Source organism: Dryas octopetala, chromosome 5 (genome assembly GCF_963921425.1).
Source record: "Dryas octopetala chromosome 5, drDryOcto1.1, whole genome shotgun sequence".
Lineage (NCBI taxonomy): Eukaryota > Viridiplantae > Streptophyta > Magnoliopsida > Rosales > Rosaceae > Dryas > Dryas octopetala.
Window position 1 is genome coordinate 3509496 of NC_141370.1, and position 11997 is coordinate 3521492.

General features: G+C 33.7%; 1 pseudogene; it reads left to right on the forward strand.

The window, feature by feature from the left end:
- Positions 1 to 8987: 8987 nt before the first annotated feature.
- On the forward strand, positions 8988 to 9653 carry LOC147283601 (uncharacterized; annotated as a pseudogene).
- Positions 9654 to 11997: the final 2344 nt, after the last annotated feature.

Consider the following 11997-nt stretch of genomic DNA (forward strand, 5'->3'; position numbering starts at 1 on the left):
TATGACTTTGTTTTGGTGATGTGAAGTTATAATTTGTTGTTGATATTGATGGTGGGAATTGTGAATTGTTTTTGTCCAGGTTTTGCTGGCAATTGAAGTGACTAAAAAAGAATGAAGAATGAGAAAATGAGGAGTTGTTGACTTACTCCCTACTGGCTTATTGCGAAAGTGCCAATTAATGTGTTATTCAAGTTGGACACTTGGACTGTTCTATTTATGCTTAGATAGTAGGACTATTATTTATTTATGTTTGGACTGTTATTTATTTATGTTTTTAAAGTTCTAAGTTGAAATTAGGCTATTTAGAACTTAGACTATTTGGAATTTGGATCATGGATGAACTTTTAAGTATGGATTAACTGTTATTATGGATGAATTTAAGGATGAACTTTTAATTTTTCTTACTTGCTATCTTTTACTCTTTTGGGCCTTAAATCTGTTTTTTTTTTTTTTTTTTTATATATGGGGCAAGCCCAACCCATCTCACCGACCAAACCAACCCAATCACATTTGGTTTGGATTGGTTTGGTTTCCAACCTTTGATTGTGTTAGTTTCTAGGATTTGATATATTGGCTTTTTCCTTGTCAAAATCATTGTATTTATTTTTTAATGATTCACTCACAAGCTCTAGGCTAGAATTAAGGGTAAGATCAATTGTACTGAAGAAATCAAGAATGACGTTGCAATGCAAAAAGATCCAAGGTATACTGCACTTCATGCATTTCACGAAAAATAGTTTTGTGTCTATATGACTAGTCATTCACTGATCATAAAGACAATGTTCTTCACGTACAGTTTTAACACTTAAATGCTTGTATCACTTCAGTGGGCCATTTCGGGATTTGTTTCTTAAAACCCATTTCATTTAAAGCCCATTTTCTGTTTTTCTAAACATGTATGTGCACAACACATGAATTGGTTCCTTCACTGAATCAATCAGATCAGATCTTGCTTCTCATCATTTTTACGCCACTCACTCACACACCTAAGCACTATTTATCTTCTTCCCAATTTCTGAATTTTACAAAATAAAGAAACATCTGATTTTATAGCTCCACATTCTGTTCCTCAGCTGTACTATGATACCTCTCTAGGACAAAAGGAATATGTCCTTTATTTGTCTCTTGCGGACAGCCATTGATTGGCTTCCACGTGGCACGGGCAGACATGGTGAGTGCTTGTGTGTGTTGTACGGGGTATATGGGTGTATCGGTCCTTTTTTTTTTTTTTGTGGATTGTTGAACATATTTTCTGTGGGTATTCTTGCTGTGTTCCAGCTTTGGCTTTTTGGGTGTATGCGCATCCTTTCAAGTAAGAAAATGCTTTTGATTTTCAAAAACTAAATGATTTTCTTAACTTGTTTTTCACCCTCTAAAATCTGAATGGGTTTGAGTGTTGTTCTAAATCTTTTCACATATTCATAAACACTATCATTTTAAATTTTAGATTAAAGATTCTCTGTTAGCCTTTTCATGTCTTTTGCTTGAGAGAGCTGATTTTTAAAGAATCCAAATTTACATATCATTTCACAGCATTATCATTGGAATCCACTTGCTTGGTTGTGATCGGTGTCGTGCATTGAAGAGCTCAAGGAGGAGCTGCCAATGACATGAATGATTGATTGCTAGCTTCAAGGTGTTTGCACAAGGATGCACAATGGTAAGAAGCTGCCACTTAATATTAGGACTAGAGTGATTGAGCTTGTTGTGTGATTTCTTGTATTGAAACCATAGATATTGAATTGTTTGGTCAGCTGAAAAAGACCCCCAGTTTTTTAATCGTCAGTGGTTTTTCTGGGTGAACAATCTTGTGTCTTGTTCGTTGTTTATTTCTATTGTACGTGTTGCTTTTTATTAATTTGGAAATCTGCTCACACACCACTTTAGTTGTTGATAGCACTGTGATGCCTACACTGATGGATCCTTTGAGTGCATAGGTTGTCACTTAATTCTTTGGTGTGTTTGATTTGTGTTGTTTACAAAAGTTATTTTTGATTTACAAGTCAATTTGTGTCTTCAGATTTTAGCCACTGTGTTGTCAGAGTTTTGTCTGCTTGATTAGTTCCTGAGTGATCATATAAAACAAACATTGGAGTCCAATTACTGACAGTGGTTTTAATCAAGTTAATTAGGTAGATAAATCACTTAATACAAATTTTCAAATTAGGTTGGTTTGGGTTGTGAAAATAGGAAACAATACAGATTGGTTCAGTCTGCAGTTTAGGCCTAAACTCGACCTAAACCGACCCGTGTCCACCCCTAGATTTATGTAAGGAAAGAAGTTGATTGGAAATACTAAGAAAGAGAGATTATGTTTCTATTGTAAGGAGAATGAACATTTTGAAAGCAAGTGCCCATATGGAGCAAGAACAACCATGGATAGTCGACTTCAAGGTAAGGAGAAGTAAGTGGTTAATTAAGATGGTCAAGGATAAACACCTATTGTTGAGACAAAGAGAATGTTCATGTAAGAGGAGCAATCTAAGGACGTAAACCACACTTGGAATGGCTTTGCACCTTTAAGTTGAAATTTTATTGGTTTCATTTGCATCAATTTGGTTGTTGTATGCTTACTTTATTGGTGATGTTGTCTCTATCCTGAATTACGATGGAATTGAGTTTGTGATATATATCTTATACAAGTTGAAATTGTTTCTTTAAGGCTTCACTAGTAAATGGAGAAGTTCGCTTGTAAAGAATGATAGATTGCTTACTTGGAAAGCTTGGAGTACCTACAAGAGTATTGAAAGAGTTACAAGAAAAATTGGAGAACATCGAAATTGAAAATGGTAATGGACATGTGTTGGGAACACTATGAGGATTTGTAACCCTAATCAAGAGTTTAAATGTAAATGTTATTGTGACTACTATTTTTTTGATGTTTGCTATTGCGACTTTATGATTTTGAATGTTAATTTCTTATAAGGATTATCTTGTATGTCAGGGGTAGTCAATTCAATAGAGTTCTCATGTTTTTATATTAAAACCGTTATGGGATTGATTAGAAAGAGATTACGTAGACTCTTCGCCTGATCAACGAAAATGTCTTTGGCCTAATACTTCCCGTAATAAATTTTAAAAATTGTTACAATGAGACTCTAGATGATTGACTATGACATAGGGAAATGGTTTCACATAATGGATTATGTTACCAGTTGAGAAAGATTGTATGTCTATTTGAGGATTGCCTGAATAGTACAGAAAGACTTGAGTTATATATGAAAGAAAGACGTTTGTTTTGGGAAATGTTTCCTTGAATTTCTGGATTGAATGATCTCTTAAGTTCTACTCGAGGAATGATGACTTGTGAATTAGACTTTTATTTTGGAATCAAGGATTCTAGTAGACCGTTTGAGTCGTTAATTTTTGAAAATTTGATTTGAGCTTTGGTTTGAGTCATTTAAGTTTGTGATTTTGCTATCATCAAACCATTGTTTGAGAAGCAAGGATTTATATGAGTTTGGGAATAAATACGTGGAAGTGGACGTTACTTGATGACTTTATGTCTCTACCTTCGATAATCGCATGGATTTGGTGTAATGATCTTCTTGAGTGGAGTTGTCAAAGTGACACTCCCAATAAAAGAAAAGTATTGTTTAGATGTGGTTGTGCTATTTGAACTTGTATGCATGAATTGTGCTCTCCACTATCAAGACTATGTGATTAAAATTATGCATGATTTGCAATGAGGTGTGGAGTTGTCAAAGCGATACCTTTGGTAAAAAGGAAATGGTAACTTGCCAATGTGGATGACTAAAGGAAAACAACTTGAGTTGAAAGAACTATCCTGAGCAAGTACACTAGAGAAATGAGTTTAATCATGTCATGATTTGTTTGCATCATATTCTTATTTGACTCAAATAATAAAAAGAGATTTGTGGATGATCCTGAGTTAATGAGAAGGTTGAAGTGATGAAAAAGTAACACGATCGATTGGATATACCTAGCTAGAGCAAACAAAGTGTTGATATTCTCGAGATTTGAACGACACGAAAGGAATTGCTTGGGTTAGATAGAAAAGTTGGCACCTTAATGTATTTGGCAAGTGGGACACATGAACAACTTGAGACATGTTTACTTGAAGAATTAAGGTGTAATACTAATGATTTGATTTTATAGGAAGGTTAAAATTTTTCTCATATTGATTTGGATTTCAAGTGTCATTAGAGCCTGATGTACCATGTAAAGAAAGACCTGTATAAGTATCGAAAGGGAAACTATAAGGGTAAGATTGAGATATGTTACATGAACTTTGATAGGCCTGTATAAGTACCGAGAGGGAAATTAAAGGGATGAAAGTTGCGATATGTCAGTTGACTTGCAACAGAGAGTTTAGAAGTCAAAATAAGCCACTGTGATAAATGGGTTGTGATGATCAAAGAATTGATAATGTACCCATTGGGTTCTTGTGACAATGACTTGAGATTGATGAAGTGGATCTTTGTGTTTCCTCAATTTAGCTAAATTGAGATTGGATGCATAAAGACCAACATTCGAATCGAATTGGATCGTTCTAGTACTAAAAAGAATGAGTATGACTCATTGGATGGCTGTACATGCATATGTATTGAAATATTTGTATGCTTTAATAATTTATCACACTATACATAACACACATGATGCTTTTACATATGTCTTGTTCCCATCGCAAATGGTTCTTGTCACAAGAAGGTAATGCAAGCTTCGTGATACGTAACTGGTAGTCCGACACTAAGAAAAGTTGTTAACAATTCGTTGGTTCCTCTTTTTGTATCCCGTGGACGAGATTCTTTTAAGGGGGGTAGAATGTAATATCCTAAATTTCAGCTTATGCTAATTTCATTACTTAAGTCATAAACCTTGTTCTTAAGGTTTGTTTAAAAAAATTGAAATTTTCTTAACTTTGTTTTAACTAACTTAGACCTTAATTTGGTCATGGTTTTGGAGTTTTGTTGTGTGAAAGTGAATTCTTGAAAAAGGAAATTCAAAAGTTTGGTGACTATTTAATTTATTTTCATTTTTTCAGAATTAAATTATGAGATGAAGAATTTTTATAATATATATGTAAGTGATTTGACTATTTTGAGGCTATAGGAAATTAGTCCTCATCAATATGAGTTCGTAAGATTTTTTGGAGAATTATTTGGAGTCTTGAGCTATTTTTGATGAATTTCCAAAGTTTGGAGAATATTAGAAAATAGGAAAAATTTGGAAATTAAAAGAAATCAAAAAGGGCCTGCTGACTGGGACTGACACAAGTGACGCGGCGAAAGGCGATTGGCTGGAGCGGCTGACCGGGCTCCTAGTGGAGCTGACACACGTGTAAGCATGGAAGCTGGGTGTGCTACATTACACGGAAGGATCCCCAACATTTTAATCTGGGTCATTGAAGCTCATTAAAAAGCTGTGATCGCAGTCATTGATCTGGGGCTAGAGTCGGTCACTGTAGCGTCGGGTCTATGTGACCCACGTGCCTTCCAATCGGGTTGACCCGGCCCGTTTTGTCTCTTGAAGTGGGTGACCCAACGGTTTGTGTAGACCCAATTCGGATTTTTTGTGTTTTTTTCCCTTGTTTTTGCACTTTTGTGCATTCTATCCCACATTGGAAAATTAAAGAAACTTCCCACTCCTGGTGCCTATAAATAAAGATGTTTGGACCTCATTTCCACTTGCACCACCAAATAGAGTTTGAGAGCTTTTCACTCTAACTTTGGTTTCTCTTTCTTTCTCTAGTAAAATATTTTGAAGCCTTCCCTAAAGCAAGCTCATATTTTTGAGAAGCTCTCTCCTAGTAAAATATTTGAGGCCTTCTCTTGGAGGAGAAGACCCAAGTTTGGAGGAGTCCCTTAGGAGTGGGGTCTAACTTTGGAAGTCTACAACCGGATAAGTCTTTTATTTATTTTTCAGCCTTATTTATTTTGTCTTAGGCTTTAATATTAGGTTGTATACTTAGATTAATTAAGTATGATTTATTTATTAATTAAGCATGCTTAGGATTATTTTGGAGAACTAATTGCTTAATTTATTTGGTTAATTAAGCATGATTAGTTATAACCTTATTTTTGAGATTAATTTAAGGTTATTAACTTGTAGAGATTAAATTAAATTTAAGCTATTGTTCAAGCTTGATTAATTAATGAAATATTTTGGAGAAATACTAATTAATTAAATACTTGGATAATACTTACATTTGATTTATCCTAACCTAAATTAATTGGTGGAATTGCTTTAAACCAAGACAATTAGTCAAATGGTTTGACTTTGGAATTAACTTGAAACTTAGAAATCATAAAGAGTAGAGTTTAGTCCAATTAAGACTAGAGTCTTTAGGAACGTGTGACCTAAAAGGATGGGTCAAAACGAGATTGTGTTGAACTTAACTTTCGACTAAGTTGTCGTATTGTCGACCATCTGTATATTGTTATCTATGGATTTTTATGCATGTTTGTCATATTGCTGTACAGCCGAGTCACAAATGTTTTGTAAATTATTACAAAGGAAATGTTTGAAGAACTTGTTTTGGATGATTTAAGAATTTCATGGAAAAATATTTTTAGGATATTTTTCACTAGGAAAGGTTTTGTGCTTTTTAAACTTGGTAGGGTCTCATGATAGAATCTATGATCATATGAGATATTTACCCACTACATTGTTTTTATGTTCTTTGTTTATTGGATGTTTTTATAGGTACGAGCATGGGAAAAAGACAAACTTGGACGATGGTCGAGCATAATAACATCTTGAGACTTGTCAACTATCTGGATTTATTTGTTGATGTCATTTGACTGTTTTCTCGTATTGAGTATGTCTTGAATGATTTTACCTCCATTGTTTGGAGATGGTATTTGAGTTATATATTTACTTTAACTATACATTTGCGTAATTTTGAAACCTTATTCTATATTTGCTATGTATTTCGAATGTATTGAAATTCTTCAAGCTTGCAATGAACTACCGTAACTTTAGGGGTTGGTTTTATAAAGAAGTTTCATTTTTACTTCACATGTTTTCTGCTATTTATTTTTCAAGATAGGTGCATCTGTTGCATATCCGGGATTTGGAGTGTGACACCTATCCTAGCCTTCGCTAATCTTGAAGAATGCATGCCAAGCCAAGACCCCACCACCGATTCATTCATCCTACAAAACCTGGGATACAAGCTAAACAGTTCTCCGAGTAGAGAAGATTGGCAGGAACAAAGAGGATATGTTTGGATAATTGGGGGTTAGGGTTTTCTGGGTTATGATGGAACTGCAAGTTTTTTGGATTAAGTTAAATGATGATAATTGATATAATTGGATCAAAATAATGGGTTATATTGTTTATAAGTTAAATGGTAATATAATTGGATCAAGTTTATTATTGATAGTTTTTTGTTTTTAATTTTCAATGGCAAAAAGTAATAACAAGAAAATTCAAGGGGCATTTAGGACTATTCTTTTTCAAAACGTGCTATTTCTGCAAAGTTTATTGCTAGGTGCTAAAATTTTAAAGAGAACATGTAAAGGTGCTACTAGCGTCTATTTCCAAAAAAAAAATATATAAACTGTTATGAATATTAGTATTTATGTGGCTGTCTATATTTATCTAATGTATTTGTTATTTATCTGATGTATTAGATAAATAGTAAGAGTCATATTCCATGTAAAACAATGAGATTTACATGTTCATCCTGAAGCCTATAAATAAAGGACCTATGTGAGGGGAAATATCATCATCCCTTAATTCCTGATCACTTTTCTCTCTATTCTATTATTTTTACAACACGTTATCAGCACGAGTATATATTGCTCTTGGTATTTCTCTTTTCTAAAATTGTTTTTCTTATACTTGTTCGGCAACACTCTTTTTGGTTTTTAATCACTATGTGGATATATCATTGATATATTTGATCACATGGATGAAAAACAACCATGAGATTCAATTAAAGGCACAAACTGCTTTAATGATCATCCAATGTTTCAATACTATTCTATTTAGTATTTCTTTTATTCTCTTTTCATATGGTGCTTGCCTCATAAATACTGTTATATCTGGCATGAATGCTTTACAATATTATTCAATACCATTAATGCTATTAATTGCTTTATGTTCCACGTTGATATGCGTGTGCCAATATTGTATACTGTACAATAACACTTATATTACACTATCATTATTCAATATTCTTATATAATACACATGATACTTACAAGATGCAATATATATTAGCGCACGTCAATTCATAATTTATGCTTAGATATTCTAACATGCACAATTGTTATATACTTGAGTTATATATATATAACTCTTGACTCTAGTTGTATATCTTTTATACACGTCGATTGGCAGCTTGTTATAATATTAACCATGTTTTTGATTATATATGCTGCATCCTTTAAAGATTATTTGACTATTCAATGTCTCACACAAACCCTATTGTTTCTCTATAATGTTATTTCAATCTACATGTGTTTGGATTTTATTTAACTCTAAATTCTAGTTCTTATATGTCAATATATTGGTTTAATTTTATCCATGTCGTACATTTGTATATCATTTTAATCATTCTCTTATTATTAATCAGTATATACATTCCTATTATTCATTGTATATATGTGTGATGAATATCACAAAAGATCGGAACCTTTAGTTCCATGATCCTGAAATTGATTGAGAGGTCTGAAGTTCCTCAATCCTAAGTGAGTGCTAAAAGAGCCTCCTATGCAAATTGATTGAGAGGTCTGAAGTTCCTCAATCCTAAGTGAGTGCCAAAAGAGCCTCCTATGCAAATTGATTGAGAGGTCTGAAGTTCCTCAATCCTAATTAAGTGAGTGCCAAAGGTGCCTCCTATACAATCAAGGACCTACTGTTCCTTTTGATTTTAGAACCAAAAGTTCCCATGGACCTACATATTTCAAAACTAAAATTAAGCTTATTGGATCCTAATTGTATGAACTAAAATGTTCACATTACATATTATTTTGGATCCTAATACACTAATTTTTTGTTATGTAGTGTCCGAAACAATGTCAAACCTCACAAAGCTTGAGTTCGTGGCTCTTGATGTCACTTGCAAAAACTATCTCTTGTGGATTCTTGATGCCAAAATCCATCTCACCTCTAAGGGCCTTGAAGATACAATCCAAGAGAACAATGAAGCATCTTTGCAAGATCGTGCAAAAGCTATGATTTTTCTTCGCCACCATCTTGACAAAGGGCTGAAAAATGAATACCTCATTAAGGAAGATCCTTTTGTCCTTTGAACCAACTTAAAGGAAAGATATGACCATCAAAAGACTATCATCCTCCCAAAGGCATGCCATGAATGGATGCACCTACAATTGCAGGATTTCAAGACAGTCAGTGAATACAATTCAGCAATGTTCAAAATTATCTCCCAATTAAGATTGTGTGGGGATAGAGTAACTAAAGAGGACATGCTGGAGAGAACTTTCTCAACATTCCATGCCACTAATGTGGTCTTGCAACAACAATATCGTGAACACAAATTCCAAAAATACTCTGAATTAATTGCATGCCTCCTAGTGGCTAAGCAAAATGGTGAACTGCTAATGAAAAATCATCAATCTCGCCCAACTGGCTCTAATCCGATTCATGAGGCGAATGTCAACTCTGCCCCTATTCTTGAAGCAAACCATGCAAATGGCCATCGTGGGCGTAATAATGGGTAAGGCTGTAATCAAGATAATGATAATTGTGGTCGTGGCCGTGGCCGAAATAACAAATGAAATCGTGATGGCTATAATCGTTCCTCCAATAACCGATCTGCACCATACCACCATCAAAGGAATAGCAATGGTGGGAGACAAGAAAGAGGTAGAGGTTCATTCAATATGACCTCTAATAAGAATGATGATATTTGTGATCGGTGTGGAATGAAAGGACATTGGGCACGTGTTTGCCGCACTACCAAACATCTGCTAATCTTTATCAAGCATCAATAGAAAAAGGAAAAGAAAAAGAGGCAAATCTTGCTGATTATGATGGACTAGTGGATATATCCCACTTAGACATGTCAGATTTTTTTGAAGACCTTAATGGGAGGATTGATCACCTTATTCGGGGAGGAGTTCATGTTACTGATTAAGTTTTTCAGTTCAATTTCTATATTTTCAATTTTCATTTAGAGATAGATTTCTTTTTATCTCCTTTTAGTTGGCTTTATGGTTTGATTTCATTTTAAAACTTGAATAATATTGGTGGTATTTTGCATTCAATAAAATTTCTTTGGGTTTCCTTAGTATTTATATTTATTATATTTCTTTATTGAAGAAAAAAGGGCATGAAGATATTTAAAGGCTTGATCAAAAGCCAATTGAATTTCAAGGTCTTTAACCCTAAGTGAATGCTCTAAAAAGAGCCATATTATATCACCCAAATGTACTAAGTTCTGAATTGATTATGCTTGCAAATACATAAAGGTGATATTGAAGCAAGAAATGGCTCAAAGATATGATATGTTGAACCCATAAATGGTGATAATTTTTCAGCCGTTAGGGGGAGAAAGGCCGATTCATGTTGAACGATGTGAAATTTATGAAAAACATCATCAACTTTGCTTGATTCTAAGTATGAATCTATAGTTCAAAGGATCATTCACTTGCACAAATTGCAAGTCAATTGTTATATGTGTTGATACAAATAAAGTGACAAAGTTGCATGTTTCGGTGACAAATGGCCCAGCCAGATTGGTGTCCATGTAGGACAACCTGATAATATGAATGACACACTTAATGCGTTGTAAAAATCTATAGGCTCCCAAAGGTTCAGACCATATGGAAAGGTCCATACAAGCCTAATTTCATATATCCACATTCTCTAAATGATCATCCAGATGAGATGACAGTCTTAGAAAAGACTCAAGTCTATGAGATGAGAATTAAAGCCCCAAAAGTGGCTTGGGTACCCAATAGCTTGAAATATCTTTATGCATGCATAAGAGAATTGTGGGATACAAATTAACAAGATGATCATCAATGATCGATATATTGATTCATAATACGTACTGAATTGATTAAGGGCTATGGTGACGAGAAACCACGTTTATGATAATGTCGACAAATAAAATGATTGGCCAAACTAGAAAGAGGCAATTCCAATAAAATTGATTATGATTGAGAAACATGGATTAATTAGACCTATAGTTCAAACACCAAATTAGTGATGATAAACCATAAAGGTTGCAAATGAGTGTTTGTTGTAAAGTAAAATTAAATCGCTAATACGGGACACAATTTCTCAATGAGACATGAGATTTGATATTCTTCTACTATAGATGCAGCCACGAAACGTGTTCACTGCATATGGAGATTTACATTTATGAAATGTTTAAGGCACATTACCAAGCGATTTCTTAAGGGATTTAAAGCCCAATTTCTATTAAAATAAACATAGTACATGAAATACATGAGTTGTTTAAAGAAATTTTTTGAAGGATTCAAAGAGCCTAAAGTCCAAATTATGTACTCAAGTTTATTACCATAAATATGGTTAAATTGTCTTGATTAGTACTTTGATAATAGATAAATCGAATTTGAATTCAATATCGTTGCAACGTATTCAAAACTTTTGGATAAATCAATTGAAGCTCCTGAAGAGCCTTTGAAAATATACAAAAATTTGTATATATTAATGGCCAGTTATGTCATGTAATTTCTCCAATATCCAAGTATTGATTTCCTTCTTTTAATTTTTCGATCCCTTATTAATAATAGGGAGTATATGAGATTTGAGAATTATATTTAACCACTTGATTTAGTGGAACTATATTTTGTTGGCATTGTTTAAATCTCAACAGGATTTCAATGGATGATCCCCTATAGATATTCTTAATGGGGGAGTAACTCATCAAGGAAAACATCCAACCATTTTGCGTGCTGTACTTTTTTTCCTTCGACTAGATTTTTGTCTCATCGGGTTTTTCCTAGCAAGGTTTTAATGAGGCAACATTAAGTGCATCCAACACTGTCAATGATCTTATAAAATATTGTACTCTTTTTCCTTCGCCTTGGTTTT